General features: G+C 50.2%; 1 long non-coding RNA gene across 1 annotated transcript; it reads left to right on the forward strand.

Annotated features, from left to right (window-relative positions):
- The first annotated feature begins 9,818 nt into the window (after positions 1–9,818).
- LOC132654902 (uncharacterized) lies at positions 9,819–14,831 on the forward strand. Its single transcript, XR_009592509.1, has 3 exons — positions 9,819–9,957; positions 13,683–13,874; positions 14,583–14,831. It is a non-coding gene; the product is annotated as an uncharacterized LOC132654902 (long non-coding RNA).
- The last annotated feature ends 8,683 nt before the right edge of the window (positions 14,832–23,514 follow it).

Below are 23,514 nucleotides of genomic sequence, written 5' to 3' on the forward strand. Positions count from 1 at the left end.
AACACCCCCAAACCCACTTTGCATTAATTCAAGATAAGACTTGCTGAGCCATGTTTTTATGCTGGGACCCAGAAACACAGATGAAGGAGACCTCTTCCTGACGTTATACAATTTCCTGTCCTTTAGCAGTCCTCCCGTAAGTGGTAGAAACAAGTTTTTCCATGTTTGACCAAAACCCAGAATGCAGGGTAAAGAGTTAGGTGAGTCTGGTGCCCCAGCCAAAGAAGTGCCCAACACTGGTCTAGAGCCTGGAGTGCCTTCTGCCTCTACCATTCTTAGCTCCTATGGGGCATTCTTCTACCACGCTCTGCATCTTCCCTGCCAGGCCTGGTTCTGATGAGAAGACTCTCTAGCAAGAATCTGATTGGTCCCATGTTCCCTCCCAATCCAAGCAGCAGAGCCATACAAACTGGGCCTCAGAGATTTACCCACTCCAAATGAGGGACGTGTCTAAAATCTCCCAAAAGGAGAGTCCTGTCCAGCACTTGGGAGGCAGAGATAGGTGGATGTCTGTGAGTTTGAGACCAGCCTGAGCTGCATAGCTAATTCTAGGACAGCCAGGGCTGTATAGTAAGACCTTGTCTCAGAGAGAGAGACAGAGAGAGAGAGAGAGAGAGAGGCAGAGAAAGAGATATACACACACAGACCTTGTTTCAGAGTCAGACAGACAGACAGACTGTGGCTCGTGGTATCCACGACACAGCTTCACTGAATGTATGTGGGGTAAAAGGAATGCCACATGAACTAGCAGACATGGATTAGAGCCCCGTGCCAACTTGCTGGGTTCATAACTGCTGCTGATGGAAATGAGTGTGGAGCGAGGGGCAGCGATGATTGTCTTTCCGTCTTTCACATGTCTAGTGAGCATGTGTACATTTTCTCAGTTCCTTCCTTCTTTGCCTGGGCCATGGTCTCTCCTTGCTGGGTTGACATAAACATATTAGTTGAACATGCAAGTTGCACAGACTGAACCAAGCCTGTGTGGTTGGTCTCTGATACGATGAGTGGATGGATGGGGGATGGATGGATGGATGGGTGAATGGATGGACAGACAGACGGATGGATGGATGGATGAATGGGAGACCATTCTCTTACCTAGCCCTCCGCATGTCACTGGGGACAGGGTGTCCTTGTCACTGTGTCTTCAGTGGAGATCCTGTCTTTCCCTTCATGCTTCATGACCTAAGAATCAGAAGGGCGTGGCTCAGGTGGTAAAGTGCTTGGTGTGCAAGCATGAGGACCTGAGCTTGACCGCAAAACCCAGGTTTAAAACAAAACAAAAACTGGGGCATGGTGGCAATACTTGGACTCCCAGCAACTGGGGTGACAGAGATGAGAGGATCCTGGGGTTCACTGATTGAGCAAGCATCAGGCCAGTGACTGACCTTGTCTCAAAACAAGGTGATGGAAACCAAGGAACAACATGTGTTCCTTGGCACATACACACATGTACACACACAAACATATGTACCTGCATGTAAGCACATGCACACATATGCATATACACAAACATGAATTAAAGGAAAGATCAAGAACAGACATCTTGTCCTCTGGCTGAGCCACTGACTTTGCTTCACTGGACTCAGTTTCCCCAATGGCAAATGGAGATGTGCATGCTCCCGCTGGCTCCAGGACTGCTTGGGAGCTGGATGAAGGCAGGGATGGGAAGGGCTTTGGTCAGGCATGGCCTTTGCACGTCCCCACTATCCACAAGGACATCAGTGTCTCACTGAGAGGCTTTGGCAGCGGAGCCACCCCCAACCGCCAGCAGACGCTGGTAGAAATTGGAGCCCCACCCCCACCCCTGCTCCTTAGGGCTTGAGCAGGAAGTTCCTGCTTTTGTTCTGGAGCCCTTGGTGTTAAGGCAGAGTAATTCCCAGCAGCATCCAAGCTCAAGGAACCTGCAGTGGGGCATCTGAGGGCAGAGGTGCAAGATTTCAGGCCCTGGGCAGTGGGCCCTCTCTCCATTCTTCCTTTATTTATACACTGTGGCTGTGGCAAGTGCTCCAGAGGAAAGCCTAGGGAGGTTCACTCACACTGAAGGTGCTTTTAAAATGGTGGCCGGGTAGTGGCTCCTGATTCTGGTCCAGCTACCACTATCAGCTGGTGTCTTCAACTGGCCACGGGGCCTCCCTGGCTTTTGGTGTCCTCATCTCTGCTGTGGAGGTCATCGCTCCTCTTGAGAGCGGTACATTAAAAATGCTTAGTATGTGGGGCTGTGGAGATGGCAAATGCTTTTATCGCTGAGCCATCTTCCTGCCCTAGAAGATAATAATTATCCTTTACAATCTTTGTTAATTTTTATCTTGTGTGTGTGTTTGCCTGCATGTATGTAGGACACATGTGTTTACCCCTCAGAAACCAGAAGGCAATATCACATCCCCTGGAACTTGGGTGCTGGGAACTGAGCCCTCTGGGGGAGCAGCAAATGTTCTTAACCACTGAGCTGGAGTATAAGTTTTAAGCGCTGAAGCACACAAGTACAAGTGTTCATCACAGAGTAGGGTGTAAAATTACTTGTGTCCTGGAGCTGATGCAAGAGGCCTGAAGGGAACCAGGGAAGCACTGGGTTTACGGCAGCTGCTCCACACCCCACCCTAACCCGGCAGGGGACAATCGCTGTGCAGGGAGGGAGCCTACCCTCCTACTCCGCCCAGAAAAGCTTCAGACACTCTGTGCTAGGTGCTGGTGAGAATGGGCCAGTTTGACAGCCAGAAAGCTTTGGTGTGAATCGTCTCTTCCTCCTGCTTGAATCCCAGGGTCTTGCCTCCATTCTTGCCTGGACTCCCTCCACTCCTTTGAACACACACGATGGCCTAGCCAGGTGGTCGTGGCAGCAGAGGAAGTGGGATTAACCACAGCAAAGGGGAAATCCCTTGGGGCTTCCCCTTCTTACAGCTCCTCTGCGGGTCATGAGGACGGATAGGAATTTGAAAGTGAGAGCCTGCTCTCCCTCAAGCACCAGCCTCCTGCCTCTCCCACCCGCATCACCTCACCTGCCCACCAGCTCAGTCACCTTATGTGCAATGATGCCTTCCAGAGCACATCCCAGGCCCAGAGCAAAGCTCGGCCTTTCCCCTGGCCACCTGTCTTTCTCCTGACACCTTTACAATCAGGAGGGTACTTTGAAGGATTTTGGATTACTCAATTGTATTAAATACCTTTCTTGGTGCTGTGAAAAAAATTTTTTTTTTCTTTTTTCCTTGCATTTTTTTCATATTTGAATTTCACATCATGCACTCATTTCCCAGTCCTTTCATATCTACCCTTCAACCTTGTAACCTCCCCCACAAAAGAGAATAAAATCTTGCTGTGAAAGCTGTGGTGTGTCAAATAGCATACCTTTTTGTCCAAATTGCTTTACTTGCAAATGTTTATTTCAGTGAGTCATTGGTCTGGTTCAAAGCTTCTGGCTTCTGCTGCAGTACCAATCCTGGGTCCTCACTGGGACTCTCTCCGATAGCCTGTTGTTGCCCTGTGTCATGGAGATCCTGCAGCTTTGGATCTGCAGTTGTGTCCTGTTGACATGCTCTAGCAGCCCCTAGGTGGAGTAGATGTTGGGGTAGGCCAGCTCAAAGGCCTGCACCTGGGCCTGGGTGGTAGCTGAGGGGGTCCGTCTGCCAGCTCAACCATGTGCTCGACACCAGGGCGAGTGCTCCAGGGCTGCCCAGATGAGGGGCAGGGCCAACTCTCCCCCTTTCAGCAGCCAGTGAAAGGATGGGGCAAGCTCTTCTGTGTTACGGCTGGCGAAATCTTGCCATGGCCGGTGAAGGGTGGGGCCAGCTCAGGGTGGCCCTCAGACATCAACATGGCCTTAGGTGGCAGCTCAGACTAGGGACATCCACATGTCCTTTGGTGATAACACAGACCATGAACGTCAACACAAACCCCTTTTGTGACAGAGCCACAGACCCAGACATGGCCCTCGGCTACAGCATGGGCCAGCCATTACCACGGCCTTAGATAGCAGCACAGGCCTCTCACATCAGGCTCTTCGTCACCCCTGCCTCCGTTTCTGCCTCTCCTCAAAGTACACAAACTTCTCCACTTCTCTTTCTTTCCCATCTCTCTACCACAAACTTGCTCATTTTAGTGGCACCTGCCAACTCGCCTGCCTACCTTCAAGGCCTCTCTCTCTCTCTCTTTTTTTTTTTTGTTCTTTTCCTTGCATTTTGAAGAGATGAAGTCCATAGTAGCAGAGGAGGTATAGCAGCAAGAATCAAGATGGTTGGCCACATTGTGTCAGGAGTTAGAGAGTAAACAGGAAGTTGGTCATAACGACCTCCTGAAACAGAGACATGACTGCAAGTGGTCACAGCAACATGGTCATAATAACCTTTTGAAAGGTTATTTCGTCATGGCACGGGTGTACAGAATAATTTGTAGTTAAGGTCGCAGGTGGGGCATAGCCAATCCTTGAGAAGCAGATATAAGTAGAAACAGGAATGAACCAAGTTTGTCTTTACCGTAAGATGGCTTTCAAGCCTGATGTTGGGCTTCAGCTCTGTACAAGCAGGGGAAGTGCCTTTTCAATCAAAGCAGACCTGACCTCCAGGTTCTCCCAGCATCCCTCGATCACTACTACTGCAGGGTGCGGCTGGCATACCCCACCTTCTGCCCAGTACTTTCCAGCCCATGGCCAGGGCTTCCCTCTCCCTTTACTATATAATCCAGACATTTTGGTTCCCCTTTCTTTTTTCTGTCTCACTTACTCTTCCTTCTTCTTTCTGTATTTCCTCTCTCTCTCTCTCTCTCTCTCTCTCTCTCTCTCTCTCTCTCTTCCCCTTCCCCTGTGTGGCAGCTGAGAGCTGTTCCTAATAAGCCTGCATTTATGTACTTTAACTTGTCTTGCATTAGCTCATATCACTGCATCAATAAAGTTTATCACCTAAGATGGAGGCAGGCTGGTGTATCAGTTGACTCTAGACTTCCTTATACATGCGTGACATGCTTCCCCTAAAAATAAATAAATTAAAAATTAGGTCAGGTACGGTGGTGGCTGTCTGTAATCCCAGCACTGGGGGAGGTAGAGGCAGGTGAATCCTGTGGGTTTAAGGCCAGCCTGGTCTACAAAGTGAGCCCAGGACAGCCACCCTGTCTCAGATAGATAGATAGATAGATAGATAGATAGATAGATAGATAGATAGATAGATAAAATTAAAACAAACAAAAAAACCCTCAAGGTACCTCCTCAGTAACCCATTTTCTTTAAAAGACTCCACTTTCTAAAGATGCCACAGCCTTCTAAACATTGTCATTAGATAGGATCAACTACTCAAATTGGATGAAAGAAAGCCCTTAAAGATCCAACCCTTTGCAACCTCTAGAGAGAAGGAAATTCTTGATGCTATAGGCACAGTTAAGAATGTTCTGGATAGGACTCTGAACAGGATGTGATAGACAGTATTAACTGACATTAAAAAGCTTTTGTGCAGCAAAAGAAACAAACAGCAGAACGAAGAGGCAACAGAACAGGCAAAACATTTGCCAACTATATGTTGGACAAGGGCTAACATTCAAAATACACGAAGTGCTTCAAAAATTAATGCTTAAACTCAAATCATCGAATAAGTGACATAATGAACTAAAAGACAAGCAGTTCTCAATGCCCAACAAGTGTACTTTTTCAGTCTTTAACAACATTAACTACCAAGGAAATACAAGTTAAAACTGACCTAAAAGGGGGCTGGAGAGATGGCTTAGGGGTTAAGAGCACTGGATCCTCTTCCAGAGGACCTAGCTTCAATCCCGAGGACCCAGGTTCAATTCTGAGCACCCACAAAGTTGTGACTCAAGTTCCAGGGGATCTGACACCCTCACAGACACATGCAGGCAAAACACCAAATACACACAAAATAAAATAAACAAATTATTTAAAAAAAAACTGCTCTAAAAAATCCTGCTGATCTAGTCAAAATGGCTAGCATCACCCGAAGAAAAGACACCAAATACTGATGGGGACGTGGAGAAAGCTCGAGTAGCCAGAGTGTGGCAGCAGGTATGGAGGTTCCTCCAAGAGCGTGAATCTACAAGGTGACTCCCGTGGGGCACGAATGGGTGTCTACACCACGTGTGACAACGGAGACACCTGCACCGGTCACGCCAGCCAGGACATGGAGCCGGCCTGGGTACCCTTCAGCGGATGAGCGGATACAGAGCGTATGCTTCACAGGCACCGAGGAATTTTATTTGAATTTTATTCAGCCTTAAATAAAAATGAAGTCATGAGCTTTCCAGGGAAATGGGGGGAGCTGGGGAGCATTATGTTAATCAAAGTAAGGCTGACTCAGGAAGACAAACAGTACAAGCTTTTTTTGTTTTTCGTCAGATGTGGACTCTAGATTTAACAGTGTGTTTGGGGAACGCACATATGAATAAGTTACAAGAGCAAGAAGGGAACCAGGAGGAGGAGGAGATCTTCGGGGGGTCTAATGGAGTACATTCAACATAGAAGCAGAAGGTGAGGGACGGGGGCACTGGCTTGATGGTTAAGCATGAGGTTATTCGTGCCAAGATGGAGAGACCGCGCCACAAGGCCTGGCTTCATGGGTGCGTGCCGCCTGGGGCAGCTTTCAACTCTTCTGCTCTGAAGTGAGGCTGGAGATACAGCCCTGCGGGGATGCAGCTGCCTGGCGCCTCTGTTGCAGTGTTCACATCTGCTCGCTGCGCTGGAAAGAGCCACGGTGGGACCTGGGGAGAGAAGTGCCTGCCTTGTAAGCCTGAGGACCAACTTCGGTCCAGGACCATAAAAACGCCAGGTGTGGGGGTGCAGGCCTGGGACTCTGGCTCCAGGGAGGCAGGTGCATCCCTGGGGGTCAATGATTACACTAGGCCAGTGAGGGATTCAGAAAACAGAGTGGATGGTACCTGGAGAGTAATTCCTATGGCCTCTACCTGCTACCCTCCCCCACCCCATACTCCCAGAAGAAGGAATTAACATCGATGACACCATGCCTGTTACATGCTGATGCACCCCAGAGAGTCTGTGAGGCAACTGGGGTGGTCACTGAGCCCCTTCTCAGAGCATCACCCATAAGCACCAGCATCATTGCTTTGGCGGACTCTGGAAGGCCCCAAGTTAGAGTTCTGCCACTGTGTTCTCCCAGATTCTCCCCCTGCTCAAGACTCGTGGCCTCACACCTGGATGGACTGGTCGCCCACACCATAGCTCCCAGGATTGCTTCCCTGTGGCCCTCCACAAGCTTTCAGTCCTAAACGTCTTTAGACTGCCCGAAGCAGGCTGGCCTCCTCCTGGGGGTGAGGGCCAGCTGCTCCCACTCAGCTGTTCTCTGGCATGTCAGGGCTTATGCATAGGTTGTGGAAGCTGATGCTGTGGCCTCAGCTGACCCTGGGATGGATGCTGTCTACCAAGTGGCCTCGGCAGACTTCCTGTCCAGCCAGAGGACCAGAAAACACTGGAGGATGACAGTTTTCTCATCTAGTTTTCAGTCATGCCTGATGTATACCTGGGATCCATCAAAACACCAAACAACCAAATAGTATGTGTGTGTGGTATCATATGGTATGTGTGTGTGGTGTGTTTATGGTGTGTGTGGCGTATACAGTGTGTGTATGGTGTGTTTGGGCTGTGTGTGTGAAGATGCATATGGTGAGTACATGTATGTATGTTTGTGTGTGTGATGTGTGTGTGTGTGTAGGCTAAGAGAGGCAGTGGAAAATCCATATCCTCCAGAGCACAATGGTTCAGTGTTTTATTATCAAAATCTCTTCACTTTCCTGACATGCTTTCATTACTTAGGTAGCAGAAGAAGCAGGAAAAGAGAATACTTAGAACTCTAAAATTTGTATAAAAACCATTTTTACAGGAGAAGGGATGGGGACAAGAAGCCAACCTTTCCTTTAAGTCAAAGTTCTGTCTTTGTTTGTTAGAGATAGGGCTCATTTAGACTAGGCTGACCTCACATGCTCCACCAGCCAAGGATGATCCTGAACTTCCAATCCCTCTGCCTCCATCCCCTGAGGTCTGGGTTACAGATAAGCACTGTCTTGCCTGACTTATTTGTGGCTGGTGGTGGAACCAGGGCCTCTTCCATGCTAGACAAGCATTCTTCCAATGTAGTCAAATCTAGCTCAAGAGCTTCAGATATGCACTTACTTAGGGGTCAGTCAGCTTGTAGAAGCATCCCAGGAATGCCCTCCCTACCCTTGTGAGCACCCTAACCCTATCTCCTGGGTACCCAGTGGATGTGAAAGGTGCCAAGGTTGCATGGGAGAACAAAACAGAAAAATCTGTGGAGATCAGTGGAGTGGAATTGGGCAGGAAAGAAATAAAACAAGACAATGGGACAATCTGTGATGATGGTCAGAGCTGCAGAGAAAAATGAAGTCAAGGAATGGGCAAGCTCTGGGGGGAGTGCTGCCATTCCACAGAATTCTTGGAAGGCCTCATTGAGATGCCTGTGTTTCTGCAAAGACCAGAGGGTATGTTCCACAAGCATACCAGAGTCTCCAAAGCCAGCAGCCATGTGGTAGGCCTTGAGGTAGGGGTGAGCTGTGTGTCTGGACAGGCTGGGGATCAGGTAGGCAAAGGAGCAGGGGCCAAGAGGCAAACTGTCCAGTAAATCCTTCAGGTTGTGCTCCATCAGAGATGAGAAGCCAGGAGAGGCTTTCAGGCAGAAACCTGGTGCCTCGTGTTACAAGCCACACTAGGTCATTGCTTTGTGCTGCTGGAGCGTGAGGCCCCATGACATAAGGCTACCTGTGAGTACTCAGTGTGAGTTGCCACAGCAAAGGCCTGCTCCTCTTCCCAGCAGGCTTGTCCCCTCCTGTGTGGAGAGCACATAGCTCCACTCCTGCCCAGGGCGGAGGCCAGGGGCCTCTGGGTACCACTGGCCTCTCTGATGCTGCATGTTGGGCTTCGGTTCTTCAGCACCCATGCACAGAACCACGTGTGCTCTGGACTGATGCACACATGGTGAGTTTTAGAGGAAATGACAAAGTTGGTTCTGGTGACTCCACCTCAAACCTTCTCCTTCAGCACTGCTGGTGGCTGTCTGTCCTCTGGGAAGAACCAGAGCCAGCTTGTGGCTGCCATTCCCAACCTCTCCCCTGTCAATTCGTTATTTCCTGGGTTAATCCAGGAATAATAATCCAGCCTCAGGGGAAGCACAACCAAACAACAAGCCTACCCCCATACTCTGCACTGCCCAGCAGCATTTTAGAGCAGTAATGATGCCACTGAGCCACTGTCTCTGAGGACCTGGGCTTTGGCCTTCGGAATGTCCCTGAGCAGCTGCTAGCTGAGGCAGCCTGGCTCAGCAGTGGGGGCTGGTCACAGAGCTGCCATGGCTTGAGGCCACGCGAAGCCACAGCCCAGTTCACCCAACCCAGAAAATGTGCCTGTGTGTTGGGTATGAAGGATTGAAGTCATAGTTTGGAGACTCAGAAACCTGATTCTCCTGTTTCCCCAGCATGCTGGGGTGCTGGTGGCAGTAGCCAGCTTAGTGGACAGCAACATCTGTGCACTCTGAAAAGGAGGAGTCGCTACCCGCCCTGCCCCACCTCCCAAGATGTCATTCCCAGAAGGGATTTCTTCCCTCTGTGGCTTACAGAGAAAGTACATGGGTTTGCAAATACAGCCTGGCAGGGCTGGGTGCTGGAATCCAATCTCTTCCAAGAGAAAACGATGGGGAAGAAAAGGAGAATGGAAGAAAAGGACAGAGTGAAGAAAAGGGGAGGGCAAGAGAGAAAGCAGAACTGTGCACCCTGAGCAGAGCCGCCCACGGGCTGGGTGGGAGCCTGTACCGGAGCCGCATCAGGAGCTGTGGATAGCTTGGCAGCTCCTCAGGAGGTGACTCACTTTGAGGCTCTGATTGCGTAATCCTGCTCAGCCCAGGCAGGGGAACGAAAGTAGGAAACGAAATGCAGTGACATTCTCTACAAAAAGGAAGCCCACATATTGGTGCGAGGCCATCCAAAAATAGCAGGCTTCTCCAGGTTTGTGTTCTAAGAGCGTTTCACTTGGAATGCTGAGTCGTGGCACATTTTTCTTAGACCATTAGATTTAATCCAGCATGTTTTTATCCAGGCAAGGCCGATTGTGTGATGGTGTGAAATTGGGGAATGGGAGACATGGAAGGATTTGGGCTGAGTGAGGGATGGAGGTAGGGAAAGCCTAGGACTTGGGGCCAGGCAAGGAGAGCACTGGGCCCTAGTGGGGTGATGGCGTTGCCACTGCGAAGCCTTGCTTTTCTTGTCTGTAAAAGAGGAAGTGCAATGACCACCTCATTATACTATCAGGGGCTCAGACGACACAGGTGGGGGGTGCTCACAAGTTAAGGTCAAGTGTCTTCCGTCATCATTGGCTGCCTTAGTTGTGAGATACTGCCTCTAGCTGAGCCTGGAGCACCCTGGCTCAGCTGGCCAGCAAACCCCAGGGATCCCCTGTCTCCACTTCCCCAGCACTGGGACCAGATGTAAGCCTCAGCATCTGAACCTTCCATGCGGGTGGGGCCTGAAGGTCTGAGCTCAGGTGCTAACACTTTAACTTCAAGGGCTTTACGGACTGGGCCATCTCGGTCCCAAGACACGATTTTACATACAGCAAGGGTTTACAGTGCTTGGGAAGTCCTGGGAGCAATCCTCAGCTAGCCCGCCTGCACACTGCAGGACCCAAAGTGGCACACAGAAGCTCAGAGCCGTAGGCAGGAAGGACCCGACTGCCGCTGTGTCTGCTTCTCCCCCTGGGAAGAGCCAGCACGGAGAGTACACGGAGTAGGCTGGAGGGAGGGAAGCTTAGCGGGGTGTGTGGGTGTGGCGAGTGTGCAGGCGAAGAATACACATGGGGGAGCAGCTTCAGAGAACTGGTTCTGTTAATGGGGAGGATGAAGAGGGGTCTTTATGTCCCCGGGAGGTGGGCAGGGTCTCTGGGGCAAGGTTTGTGTAGACATGTACAACTGGCCAGAACAGGGGTGTTGAAAGAAAATATGTACTCAGAGGCTAAGGGGTCCGAGGGAGAAAAACCTTCTATGGTCAGGCATGTAGTGAGGCCTGGTAACTGTCAGGGTAGTGAATTCTTACTGTGGCTGAGAGTGGGGTGGCTGATTTTCCGGCTCCAGGTTGGGAGAGGGGAAGGAGCCAACAACTGCCGCCCTCGCATGGGCATCCAAGGTTGAAACTCTCCTCAACCCTTCCCCCAGCAATTCTGGGCCATCACAGTCCACCGCAGCTGAGCAGGGCGGGCGGGGGAGAGGTGTGTGAAACGAAGGCCGAAGGCCGACTGTGGTTTGATGGGCAGCCACTGTCTCTTCCATGCCACTGGTGCCAGTTTCTGAGGCTGCAAGGACAAAGGAGACAGACTTCTGGGCAACCCCCGGAAGTCACGCGGGAAGCAGCTCTGCAGCATGGCCGTAGATGCGGATCTGAGGGCAGCCTCTCCAGGCAAACCCCAGTACTCTTGTTCCCTTCCTGGGGAGGTCAAGAAGCTCTGGACCCACCCAGGCTTCGTGTCCTTGCTTACCAAGCATCGGTGTCTCTTTCTTGGTGGTTGCCATCAAGACTGGTTGAAATGATGAAGAGTTTTGAGTAGTGCCTGGAGAAGAGGTCCATTAGCATGTGACAATTGTCACTGCTACCTTCCTTGTTGTCACTGCTTCATACATCATAGAGAAGACTGGATGGAGGGGACTGGAAAGTCAGGGTATCAGCGGGGGGGGGGGGGGCTCAGAGACACAGCTCTACTGTGCCACCCTTAGCAGCCTAAGGGGTCCCCTGGACTTTTAGAGACTGTGACTTGGGCCAAACCAGGGTTTGTGGCATTAACACTCAAAAGAATCTCAGGACAGTCTATGACAAACTGTCATTAAAAAACTTACTCAATTTGTTTGTTTGTTTTTTAAGACAAGGTGTCTCTGTGTAGCCCTGGCTGTCCAGAAACTCACTCTGTATACCAGGCTTGCCTTGAACTCACAGAATCCACCAGCCTCTGCCTGGGATTAAAGGCATGCACCACCACCTGGCTTTATTCAATAAATTTTAATATAGGCTTAAGCATGAAGGTTAAGAGAAAGAGAGGCACTCAGAGGAAAGACGGGCATATTTAAGTCAGGTACGAGGTTCCTGAGAGAGCAGGGCAGAGTAGGACATAATGATCAAGGGAGAGTAACAATTAATTGTTAGAATTAGCTGTATTTGTCATGTTAGTAGCTCTCGAGGCACATCTCCAAGGGTTGCTAAGAAACCCATTTTACCCCCTCCTTTTCTCTCTCTTTTGATACATGAGATCGGGGGTGGCTCTGGAGATGCCGGGATGGAATCATATCAGATAAGGTGAGACCAGGTGCTGTTGGGCTTGTACAAGGGCTTTTACCTTTTCCCTGAAAATGGGTTTCTGCTGAGTTTCCTAGAAAATGGCAGGTTTATGGCTTGCAAGGGAGAGAAGCTATAAACAGTTGTTACTTGGCTGGAATTCTTGCTCCTTTGCTGCTGAGAGGCTTAACTGAATTCTGAATTCTGGTGGGGGGATCCTCCTCTGACTTTTTCAAGTCCCCCAATTTTCTCTGCCTTTCTATCCTGCCTCAAGGAGACATTGCTGTTCTTGTACTGAATTTTGAAGGTTATGTAGGAGTTTTCCTACATAAGGATAATTCTGGGAGGCATAAGGAATGACCTGAGAGGGCTGGAGAGATGGCTCAGTGGTTAAGAGCACTATCTGCTATTCCAAAGGACCCGGGTTCAAGTTCTAGCACCCACATGGCAGCTCACAACTGTCTAAAATGCCCATTCCAAGGCATCTGACACTTTCACACTAATGCACATAAAATAAGGTTAAGTAAATATAAATAAATGAAATACTTAAAAAAAAAAAAAAAGAATGATCTGAGAAATAGCATGAAAATGCTGAAGAGATGTTTAGGAAACAGGAAATGGCCCAGGCAGAGCGCCAGTCAGGGAGAGTGACCTGAACACAGAGGCAGAGGGCAAGCAGCAGGGAGGGAGGGAAGGCCTGTCTCCCCAGCTGCTGGCAAGTGATGTCCAGCACATGTCAGGCTGCTGTGGCCTGGGTCTGGCCTTGAGTCCCGACTCTCCTGTCACCCTTCTGTTACTCTTGGCTTCTCTCCAGGAGGTCTACAGCTCAGCCATAGCAGCCGAGCTAAGCATGCAGCCATGGTTACCAGCACAGGAATTTCAGTATTTTCTTTTAGGGTGCACACAGTTCTTTGTATGAGAATCCTCAAGATAAATTCATCTTAGATCTGAGCCAGGATGAAAAGCATCATGAAAAACAATTTCTAGTGTGGTAGTGCATGCTTGTAATCCAAGCACTCAAGAGGCTGAAGTAGCAGGATTTGGAGTTCTAGCTCAAGGCCAGCCTGGTCTAAATAGAAAGACCTCTTTCAAAAAAGGGGGGCGAGGTGGGAAGAATAGACAGAGCTCAGTTGTTAGAGTACTTGCTTAGCATACGGGGAGCCCTGGGTTGGAGCGTGGTGGAGAATACTTATAATCCCAGAAGGTGGAGGCAGAAAGGTCAAGAGTCAAGGTCATCAACCACACAGAGAGTTTAAGGCAAGCCTGAGATCCTATCTCAAACAAACAAACAAACAAACACCAAAACCTACAACTCCTTCCTCTATTTTTTGAGTCCTACCTTGTAGCTCAGGTTGAGTCCCAGATAATTTTCACCGAAATGCCAGGTGTGATGTGGTTACTAATTTGTCTTATAGGCTAGGACACATAGACCAAACAACTAAATCTCTGGCAAAGGCGCCCAAGGCTGAGATCCTGCACCCTCCCTGGGTATGGGCTGTTGGGGACGCCTCCCCATCGGCCTCAGCCTCAGCACCAGGACCTGTGCTTAGACTGCTGCTGCCCAGCATGTGACCAGTCACTGAACCACACCCCGGAGAGGCAGAAAGGTCAGAGAAAGCACAGGCATCGGGCCACACAGCTGAGGGAAGCTAAGAGGGAGGCTTAATGGATGGAGCATCTTAGCTGGGCATGAAAGGTGGAAAAGCCTTCTCAGTAAGCAAGGTAGGAGCTGTGGGTAATTCTCTCCCCTGCTGTGACAGAGTTACTGACCAAAGCAACATAAGAGAGAAGGGGTTGAATCTGGCTCGCAGTGCCGTCCACCATGGCTGGGGAGTCACGGTGTCAGGAAGGTGGGCTGCTGGTCACTGACATCCACCGTCAGGAAGCAGAGCGAGATGGATGCTGGTGCCTGGCTGGCCTTCTCCTCAGCCTGCTGGGGTGGTGCGGGCCACCGTGAGGGTGTGTCACTCACCTCATTTACCCCAGTCTAGAAGCTGCCTCACAGATGTGCCCAGAGGCTTGTCTCCTGAGTGACTCTAGAGCCTGTCAACTTGATATCGGTAAATAACAGGAGCGGTTAGGGACCAGAGCCTGTTCAAAAATCTGTGGACAGGGAGTGTCCAGATGTCCCCAAGGCCATGTCTGTAATTTGAGCACATGGCCCCTTGGAGGTAACAGGAGGTGCCACTAGGGGCAGAGGCAAGCGCTTCTCCATCATTCTGAGGACGCTGACATGGTCATGGCAAGGTGACAGGGCAGCACTAGGCCGAGGTCAGCATCTGCTGATTTGCCGTCAATCTCCATTTCTTTCGTAGAGACAGCTGTCTCACCCTGTGTATGAAGCCACCAAAATCCAACTGTGACCTCAAGCAAGCCAGTCCCTCTCTTGGGACTCAGTTTCCTCCTATGCAAATGCCGAAGCGGGAGGCCAGATGGCCACCTGGAGCCTTTCCAGCTCCCCTTTCGGAAGAAAATAAAAAAGGCCTCTCCAGAGGAAGCAATGAAAATTCCAGATCAGTTTCTGGCCTTCTGGTTCTCCAGCAGACTCATACAGCCATTCCACATGAGGCATGACAATGTCATCTACAAATTCATTTGTGAAAAACCAAAAAATGTAGTGACAAATAAAATAAAATAAAATAAAATCATGTTTTAAGAATGTTTACAAGTTTGCGTTGGGCCACATACGGCTATTCTTGGTGACATGTGGATCAAAGCCATGGGTCAGACACACCCGCTAGTGTTCTATTGAGCTGACGATGCGGGTGCAGACGAAAGGTCAGAGTTCAGGTCAAAGGCTGGAGAGAGAGAGCTCAGATAGGCATCTAAGTCCCGGGGCACTAAATGCAGGTTCAGACTTAGGGCGCCAGCTCTCTGCACTCAGGTCTCTGTTCCAGATTCCAAACCTCTCTGTCCAGATGTCTGTTAAAGCTGCCTACTTAAAGTGTCCGGAAGGCATCTGACATAACGTGTCTGAACAAAATCAGGACCTGATCTTCCGTCTTCCCGTTCAACGACAAGGTCATTCTTCAAGCCATTTGGCTGGAGAGAGTCAGCCGCATCGCACCCTTGATTCTTCTGCAGCGCTCACGGCCTTTCCTGTCTCAATCAGAGCCACCCTGGGTCTTCATACTAGCTGCCTGCATAGGTGATGCCATCTCTGTGTTGGCCTCCCTGGCCCCCTCAGCTCTTCACCATGCCATCAGGGTAGGAGCCGCATCGTGTCACCCTTCTCTTTGAAACTCACCAGCAATGTCCCTTCCCATACTCAATCAGATTCCAAACCCTTCACCTGAACCACAGGCTCCTGTGATATGTCCCTTTCATGTCCTATCTGCTGTCACCCTCTGTGCTTCCCTTCACTCTGCACTAGCCAGTCCTTCGAACTCCTGCCTCAGGGCCTTTGCACTTTCTGCTCTTAGAATGTGTCTTCACGTGCCCCTCCCTCGATTCCTTTGGGTTTCCATCCGTGTCAGTGAGGTAGAGAGACTGTCCCGGTCCCATTTCCTCAATCAGCTACCCCTTCATTCCACTGCTGTTTAGTGAGTGTGTTTATTATCTCTCTCCACCTGCAGTACAAGTTCATCCATCATCCGGGACTTGTCTTCTGTTGACGTCAGTAATTCCAAAACACCTGGCAGGTTCCCAGCAAACATCCCTCACGTGAATTTGAGGAAAAGTACTTGTCAAAGGTCCCCAGTTGAGGAGGTACAACCAGAGATGCCGGTCCATGCACTGTTCCCTATTAGTGATGGGGCTGGTCCAGAGAGACACGGAGGTCTTCAGCTCTTTGGTGCTGTAGAAGGTGGTAAAGGAGATGAGGAGAGGTAAGGGGCTCTTCCTGTCTGTGTTGTAGGGTGCTTGCTTGGATGCAGTGGGCCACAGGCCGTGGAGGGAAATGGGTATCTGTGAAGGGACATGGCCCGTCTGTCACTGTCTCTGGGTGGGGGCGGGGTAGGTGCTGTGCAGTCTGCACAATCTCGCTGGGTTCCTGTCCTGAGGAAGATTCAAGTAGGGCCTGGGACAGGGGATCTGGAACTCTGGCCTGGGGGCGAAGCAGAATAATCAGGAAAGAGGAACAAGATGAAGTCAGGCGAGCCACCTCCACAAGGCAGAGGGCTCCCTGGAGAGTTTGTGCCATGGGGGACAGCAGAGCCGCAGAGGCTCTGGGCCCAGGGGAGCCTGTGGGGTGAGAGTGGGTGCAGGCCTTCCCCTCTCGTGTGTGCTGGCTACTTCCACTGTCCTACTGCCCCCTCCCTCTCCAGGTCTCAGCACCCCGTGGGGTCCTGGTCTGGACAAACATTCTCCAGGTGTATCTGGGATGCCTGGGTGCCTCTCACCCAGTGCCACAGTGAGTCTGGGACCATGTCCTAGAAGATCCGCTGACTCCTGAGGTCTCTTTGGCTGTAGTGACAGGATCTGGTGGCCCAACTGGCCATTATTAAAGCCATCTGCTTCCTGGGGCCCTCTGACCTTCTGATGGGAGTGACTTCCTCCTGTGTCCTAGAGCCTCAGATGGGCAGGGGCCTTTTTCTTAGTCCTGTAATTTGGAGCTGGGAAAGTCTGCAGCTTGGAAGCTGGGCCAGCAGGATTCTGGTCTTTGATGTCTTTACATGCTGTGCACACTTAAGCAGTTGACTTACCATCTCTGGTTCCTCACCTTTAGAACCAGCAGCCTCTGATTCCTGCACAGGGCCTGTGTTTTCTTGTCTCCCATGGCCCCTCCTTGTGGTTAAGCTTGCTTGTGCATATTGTTTTGTATTCCTGTTGGTGTGTGTGTGTGTTATTTGAACCAGATGCTTTCCCTCCACATTCAAAGTTATAAATGGCCCCCATTGTCTCGCAGCTGGAGGCACAGAGTACGGATTTCCACACAAATGCCAAATTCACCTCAAGGTTCAGTTCAAGGGACTGAACCGCAGCCTTGTCCTCTGACATATTCGACTTGCTAGAAATTTCCCTGCACCTTTGAGGAGCTGTGGTTCCCCCCAACCCCCTCGTGGGAACAGAAGAACTTCAAGGTCAGAGGCTGGGGAGTTCATGCAAACTGTGTGGGAGCCAGAATAGATCCGAGAGAGGCCCCTCTCCTGAAGATAGTGTCTTGAGAACAGGTGTTCAGAGATCTTGACAAAAACATCCAGAAAAGAACAGTTTTAGCTGTGTGACACTGTACTGTGTGGCCTCTGTCACAGGCATGGGACAGGCCAGGGTACAGCTCAGCGCTGGTGTGTTGGGGTGTTTTAGCCTGGGGGGGAGGGGGGGAGAGACCTGGGGTCAAGCATCACAGGAACGGGAGCTATAGATGCTAATGTGGAAGCTGGCAGGAGGAAGGCATGCCGGGATGCCTCCTGCTGAGTCTGCAGACTAAAGGAAAATGGGCGCTATGCCTGGGTAGAGACTGGAGGAGCAGGTTGCCCATCTGACAGTTCCCCGTCTCCAATTCAGGCCTCCTTCAGATGCGCCCTGTCCACAGGGACGCTGTGGGGGCTGCCCCTCCAGGATGCGCCTCCTGGCTTCTCAGCTCCTCAGTGATTGCCACGTTTCAGCTATTATGACCTGCAGACCCCAGCTCCCCCTTCCTGTGAAGATAGATAACAGGGCCCAGAGAGGTGACACCAACTGCTGCAGAGTCAGAGGACAAATAAACCCTTCCTGCCCACTCTGGAGCTCGTGCTGAGAATACATAACTTGACCCAGGGTGCTCCAGCCTCTGTGGCCTCCCCAGGAAGGTGCCATTTAAGCCGAGTACTCTTCAAAATGCCAAATGACAGCCAGCTTCTCCTGGTGGGAGTCAGTTACAGATGTGGCGAGGAAAAGTGTGCCCTGACTCTCGCCCCTTCTTGTGCTGGCTGGTGAAGGGGGGGGGGGGTGTCCCATAACTACGTGCACAACAGGGCCTGGGCACATCTTCTCCATCCCGGCCAGTGATTATTGCTGACCAGGCTGCCCCTCTGTAGCCTCTTTAGCCGGGCTCAGTTTCATCACCCTCAGAAGACAGAAAAAGCAACTCGGACACTTTTTAATAACCAGCTGCTCCAAGAGGACAGAAGCAAACAGAGTTTATTAATGGGGCCCTTCACCCAACAGTTTCATTAATTCACGCCCCTCAGTCCTGAGCTTTCTGCTTCAGACTGAATTGATGGAAAAAAACATTTCCAGTGCCTGGCCTCAGGAGTGGAAGGGGAACAGCCTAAAGAACCTGAAAACATAAGACAGGCACCACGCTTTCTCCCCTCTGATAGGCTGCCAGAGGATGACAGGGAAGTCATCTGGGTGGTAGCAGGTTGACGTTTGTCCTCAAATAGAAGTTAGGTAGCTGGGATAGAAAACCGTCACGTGTTCCAGACTTATCACGGAAAATTGGGGGGATTCTAACTAGGGGCTCGAATGGATGCCACACTAGTCTGAGGCTCACGCCAGGCCCGGGCAGCTGCTGAGCCTCCTGTTTCTGGCAGGCAGAGCCTCATCTGTTCTGACTGAGAATGTGCTTATCTGTATGGCGTGGGGCTGGAGAGGCGGCTCAGCCAGGTAAGGTGCTGGCCCTACAAGCATGAAGACGCGAGTTCAGATCCCTGAACGTAGAAGTGGGTGCAGAGACACAGAGATCTGCGTCCCAGCACTGGGGAGGAGGAACAGGGAGGATCCCTGGCCAGTCAGTCTAACGGAATTGGTGAGGCCAGGTTCAGTAAGTGATATGGTAGGGAGAGATTCCGGAAGACATTTGGCATTGACCTCTGGCCTTCACACACGTGCGTGCGTGCACGACACACACACAAGCACACACAGAGTCTGGACTATCTTTAATAGCTTAGCCTTTTCCTTCCCTTCCATTAGCACCAGCCAAGGAGCCAGTTGCATAAATGGACGTGATAACTGGCTCTTGACAATAGCAGTTAGCAGACATTGTTACTGTCTTTGGTGGTGAATAAGCAACCACCTAAGATGAGCTCTCCCAAGATGACCCTCAGCACTCACTGGCTCCCTAGTACCTCTTTTTCAACATGACATCTCAGGTCTTTCAAATTGGGAACTAGATTGTCTTTCTGATTGTACTGCTGCTCCTGCTGTGACGGAGCTGAGCATATTTGGGAAGATTGTGAAAGGACTTTGGAACTTTGGGCTAGAAAAGCCATTGAGCGTTGGGACCTCAATGGGATGTTCTGTGGGAGCTTGGAAGGTCAGAATGCTGAGAGCAGTGCAGAAGATGGAGGCCTGGCTTGTGACATTTCAGAGGGAAGATTAAGGACTCCATCAGGGCCATTTGCTATTTTGATTTAAGATTCTGTAGTTCTGGTTAGGTGAGGCTGAAGAATCAGCTGTGATTAAAAAGATGCCAGAATTACTAAAGTGAAATCTTTGCATTACTGAAACAATTGGTGCTGGTTAGCTGGAGCTAAGAAATCAGCGATGATTAAGAAGGGGCCAGCATCACTGAGGAGAAATCTTCCGGGAAGTGTTTTCTGAGAGGACAGAAAAGCTGTGTTCTAGCAGCAGCTAAGGTCGTACCTTGTGCTGGCAGCTGGACTTGGTACTGTGCAAGTCACCCAGATGGTACTGGTTTTGAAGGCACGGAGGGGTCATGGAGAGCAGTGGGGGCTTGGCACTGTGAGAGGCCAGGGGAGATCATTGGTGAAAGTGCAGCCTCGGTGGCAGTTGAAGGCCCAGGACTGAGGGTCACGGAGAGAAGTTGAGGCTCGGCACCGTGAAGAGAGCCTGTGAGAAGCTACTGGTGAAAGTGCAGCTCAGCTGCAGCAGAAGACCCCAGCTTTTTGCGGATGCCGACACCATGGGATGACCTCCAAAAACAGCAGCAGTGGCGTGGAGCAGCAGGGCCTAGAAGCTGCGCACTGCAGAGGGCAGAGCTGGGAGAGTGACCCAAGCCCTTTGGGGAGTCCAGAAGATTGCAAGTGGATCCCAGACATTGTACGGTTAGAGTCTGACTTTGCTTTGATTTAACTGTGACTGTGCCCTGACTTTTCCCTTGTGAAGAAAATATTTTACTGGAGCCCACAATTGAGAGATTTTGAATTTTAAAAGACTTTAGATTTTAAAACGAGATTGGCTATTTTTAAAGGTTTAATGTGTTTGGATTTGTAAAGACTTTGGGACTTTAAAAGTTATTTATTGGGACTTTAAAAGTTATTTCAGGGTGAGATCTTGGGAATGAATAAGAAAGGAAGGGTTATGGTTTAATAGTGAGGTGTTTGTGTGTCCGGTTGATAAAGGGTCAGTTGTGCTGGCTGGTTTTGTATGTCAACTTGACACAAGCTAGAGCCATCAAAGAGGAAGGAGCCTCAGTTGAGGAAATGCCTCCATGAGATCCAGCTGTAAGGCACTTTCTCAATTAGTGACCAATGTGTGAGGGCCCAGCGTGTTGTGGGTGGTGCCATGCCTGGGTTGATGGTCCCGGGTTCTACAAGAAGGTAGGTGAGCAGTACTCCCCCATGGCTTCTGCACCAGCTCCTGCCTCTAGGTTCCTATCCTGCTTGAGTTCCTGTCCTGACTTCCTCTAATGATGAATTATGGTCTGGAAGTGTAAGTTAACTAAATCCCTTTCTCCCCAGCTTGCTTTTTGCTCATGGCATTTCGGCCCAGCAGGAGAAAATATAAGACACTGATTTATATTTTTTTATTTTTTTTAAGATTTATTTATTATGTATACAATGTGTGTTTGCATGTACACTGCACGCCAGAAGAGGGCACCAGATCTCATTTTAGATGATTGTGAGCCACCATGTGGTTGCTGGGAATTGAACTCAGGACCTTTGGAAGAGCAGCTAGTGCTCTTAACCTCTGAGCCGTCTCTCCAGCCCCAAGACACCGATTTAACCCCTAACAATCTCATGCCGTGTACCAAGTTGCTGAACCCATTCCTGCTGTTTGCTCAGTCTCCCCCGAATCCATGAGCTCCTCCCATTCCTTCCACCTCCTGCAGTGACACTCCCTGGTTTGTCTTTATTGCTGGTGCCCTGGGTGGCTTGTGTGAGCTTCCCACACTGAGTGTGACCCATGGGCCATGTCCTATACATTTGGTATCTCTCAAGCAAGACAATAGAAATGCTGAGCTTTCTGAATGAGTAAATGACTGGATAGACTGCTGGCTGGCTGGCTGGCTAGATGAATGATTGAATGAATGAATGAGTGAATGAATGAATGAATGACTGGGCAGTTAGCTCTACACAAACACTCCAAAACAGGACAGGAATGGAGTGATTAGCTGGTCAGCTCATGTCACTGAGCAGCTTTTCTAGGGGTGCTGGGCACACCCCAGCATACTGACTGTGGTCAAGAGCCAAGCTGTGCATGGTTCCTCAAACTATTCCAGGTCACATATGCTTTTTTTGAGAAAGAGAGAGAGAGAGAGAGAGAGAGAGAGAGAGAGAGAGAGAGAGAGCTTTCTGTGAGCACACAGTACTTTTGTTCTCACCATTGACAAAGATGTCAAGCTGCCTTGAGTTATTTAAAGAGAGAGAACAGGCCTTTGTCTCTCTGACATACCCCTACTACCCAGGGTAAGATTTACTTGCTTTTAAAAAGATGTGGTCCATCCCTTTAAACATCACTTCTGGGTTGCTACGTCTACATGGTATTCCTCTGGTCCATTCAAGTCATTTTTGTGGATCTTGCACTTCTGTGATGTTGACATGGAATGACCCCTGAACTTTATGGCCCTTTCCCTGAGGAAAAAAAAAAAAAAGACCCACCCTCCCCCCTCTTTCAGAAGGGCTAATAACTCCATTTGGCAAATATGTCATTTCAGCCCCAGCAGCTAGACCCAAAGGCTACAGCTGTTTTGCTGACATCAGATAAATGGGCACTGTCTTGGTTACCATGGAGACAGGATAGCGTGAACTACATTGGGGCCCCAGCCTCACTCTGCTCTTTGCTGGGACCTCTTGCTTTCTGTTCAAACAGGAGTGGGACAACCATCATTTCTGCACTGACAGGCTTTGTGGCTAATCTAAGACATTGATATGGGACTGTCACCTGAGCTCTCCTGAGACTTAGCCTGTGCTGGCCAGTGTACTGGAAAGTAGGGGCTATGCGCTGGGCTGGGGCAGGGCGTTGACAGCATATGCCCCATACCATGGAACTTTACCTCCTGAGAGTGGAGCCTTGGTCGTGATGGACCCTCTGTGATGGACCTGAGCTGTTCTCCCTCCCAGGACTTGAGAACTGTAGGCTGATAGCAGTTCTCCAGCATTTCAGACTGCTGAACAAACCCAGGAGATTTTGAAAGACTCCACCTCGTCTGCTGTGCTGGGCAGGGTCTCATCCCACCTACCTCATCCAACTTCCAAAGCAACCTCCGGCTGTTCTGAGATGCTGTGTCCTTATCACTGAGCGCTGTGTGAGACTTTGCTTGCCAACACAGACCTCCGCCAGGCTTTCTCACTCCCCACTTCTGACACAAAGGATGTTTCTAGATGAAGTCATTGAAGTGAGAAGAGCCACCCTCACCGTGGCTGCCACCACCTCATGAGCTGAGGTCACCGGCATTCGTCTCTACTTCCTGATTGTAGATGCAATGTGACCAGCTGCCTCAAGTGCCACCATCACAGACTGTGACCTCAGGCCATGGGCCGCAATGAACTCCTCCCACCTTAAGCTGCTTTTACATGTGTTTTGTCACAGCACTGAGAAAAGTAAGGAGATTTGGTGTCCCAGAGGCAGAAGTTTTTCTGTTCTTGGAGCAACTGTTGATAACAGAAAACACTATCCTGACCACGAAGGCTCGGTCACTTGTCAGAAAGTCACCAGCCTCCTTTCTAGCACACAGCTGTTCACCTCCCAGTGCCCAGCGATTTCCTCGGGATGAGAAAAGGCTGAGCCTGCTCACGTGGTAAAGATTAGTCAATGAACTCCATTTAGCAAGTCCGTAATGACCGCCTGTGTACACAGACCCTGGCTAAGGAACAACAGGGTCTCCCAAGCACAAACAAGCCTCCAGTGTGTACACAGACCCTGGCTAAGGAACAACAGGGTCTCCCAAGCACAAACAAGCCTCCAGTGCTGGCTGGGAGGATCTTAGAGACAAAGCTGCTCTGAGGAATGGAAAAGCAGGAGGCTTTTACCGATCACCAAGCTCAAAGCCCTTGTTTCTCCTCTGAAAAGTGATCTGCCTGGGGCAGCAGGAGCGGGTAGTTTGGCCTCTGTAGTTAGAAGTTTCTTCCCCATGGCTTGTGCAAGTCCGAGGCCATCTTCTTTCCCTTCCTCTTTTTCTTCCTCTTTGAAGGAAGATGGGAT

This window comes from Meriones unguiculatus, chromosome 6 (assembly GCF_030254825.1).
Source record: "Meriones unguiculatus strain TT.TT164.6M chromosome 6, Bangor_MerUng_6.1, whole genome shotgun sequence".
Taxonomy (NCBI): Eukaryota; Metazoa; Chordata; class Mammalia; order Rodentia; family Muridae; genus Meriones; species Meriones unguiculatus.